Here is a 2,305-nt window from a genome sequence, read left to right on the forward strand (position 1 = left end):
CAACCTGAATATGTTGCAGCTTTTACCTCTGGTCTTTTACACTCTTAGTGCCTGGTAAAGCTTTCTGATGCCTACCTGAAAACATCATGCAAACAAATTCACACTTACAGCGTTACTGCTGATTTCATCACGGAACCTTTGCAAAATGAATACCTGGAAGCTGAAGCTGTCCTGATACATACACTGAGTCAAACCCTAAATATTATGTACTTGGGACATGAAATTCTAATTCCTTTGGGATATCCAGTGTAAATTATCCTGTTTGATTCTGTAAATCATATTGAAAGCTTTTATAGGGAGAGAAAGAGTTGAACTGTAACATTCAACTTATTATATTCTGTTGGTAAAGTTTGTAAAAACAAAATCACCAGCAGAAAATGTCTTTAATTTTTTTAACCTTTCTATCTTCTCATTTAAAGATTGTGACGGAAAATGTCGTTATATGGAACAGAGATCTGGGGAAGAAAAAGACATTTTATCTGTATAAACTGGTCCTTAAATTGAGCAAACTCAGAGTGGCCACATGATGGTGCCAAGCCACTGCAGTAAGAGATAAGTGCCTTATATAGTGCCTTATATAATCATCAATATACCACTCTGAGACCGAACTTCTTTTGCACATTCCCTTCTCAAAAACACTATCGAATCACAGGATCACCAAGGTTGGAGAAGACCTCTGAGGTCATCCAGTCCAACCATCCACCTGTCACCAATATCTCCCACCAAACCACGTCCCTCAATACAACATCTAAACGTTTCTTCATCACCTCCAGGGATGGTGACCCCATGGCCTCACTGAGCGGCCCATTCCAGTGCCTGACCACTCTCAGAGAAGAGCTGCAATTCAGAGCCTGATGAGGTACAGGTGTGATGTATAATATATTCCAGAAATCCATGGTCAGCCTTAGGTTCTATAATGGGCACAAACAAGAGTGACTTCTCATCTTCACTGTGGGGTTTCTGCAGTTATGTGCTACTTATGCAGGAGAATCTCAGCAGTGGTTGCTTTGCTTTCTAATATCACACTGAAGCAAGTAACCTCAACAACTGCACTGTGAAAGCTGTGGTGGTCTCACTTTTAGGTTAGGTACTTCCAAAGGGACAGGTCTGCATTGTATGTGTGGATCAATGCCGCTAGAAGGTAGAAAACCTGTAGTAATTTGGGCAGAGAGCAAACAACATTAGTTTTTGGAGGAAGGTGTAGCACGTAGTAGCATGACTACTGAGGCTCAGAATTAAGAGAAGGAAAACTAAATCTCTCCCTCTCACACAGCCGTATGGATGGAAGCAGTGCCCTCTTCCCACCCTCCAACTTTAAGTCAGAGTAAAGCACTGAAATTATGCTGCTCTAAAAGAAGGCTGTTGCTTACTTTCAATTCATCGCTTTGAGGGCTGAATTTTCTTACTGCAAAGCTTACCTGGAAAACAATGGCTTGTTTTTTTGTTTTAGACTGTATGCAGTTCTTTTTAGCTCCCAATAAGAAGAAAGCAGAACCAGTGACTGCATTCACACAGAAGGATCTGGCACAACCTCTGAGCAGCCATCAACAGGTACCACTGAATTTAAAGATCCAGATATTTTAGACCAGTTATGCTTGTACTGCCTGGAGAGCTGAGTGTGTCAGTTCACACACTGAGCCCATGTTTCTTGCTCACTATTAATTCCTATGTGTTCTCATATCCATTGCTTTTTTCTTAGCAGTTTTGATGTATGTACATATGCAAACACATTCTACCGAGTGATCTTTATTTAGGTGATAAGCTCTGCTATCTATCTTGAAACATTTAAAATAGTCTCAATAATAAATATATGGATTTCGCCTTTGGGCAATTTTGGAATCCATATTTTTCACAGAATCAACTGTGGTTAAAACTCACTGACTCATCTAATAGAAACTTTTAACACTCAAGTGACATAAAAGCTAAATCACTATCCACTCATATTAGGAACTATTATAAAGTATCACCTCTAGGTCACAAGCCGGCAAATCCTGGCAGCAAAGCTGAAATGTTTTAAATATGCAAAATGCCAGAAAGTTTTGGACCGAGTTCTGCTTTTATTTTCCACTTTATGAACATGCTTTGAAAGCTTTTCCTATTTAGAACATAAATATTAATGGTGTTTTTATTGGATTTTTGTCATCTCACAGATGGGAAAATGAAGTTTTCAGTAGCTAAATAAGTTCACAGGAACGGAATCCTTGAATCAGATGGCTCATTTCTTACAACTGTTTTCAAATGCTGTTATTAATCTGTCAGCCTGTATTTGCTGTTGAGACTGGGAGAACAGGAATAGCGCGACTCT

This window comes from Coturnix japonica, chromosome 2 (assembly GCF_001577835.2).
Source record: "Coturnix japonica isolate 7356 chromosome 2, Coturnix japonica 2.1, whole genome shotgun sequence".
Lineage (NCBI taxonomy): Eukaryota > Metazoa > Chordata > Aves > Galliformes > Phasianidae > Coturnix > Coturnix japonica.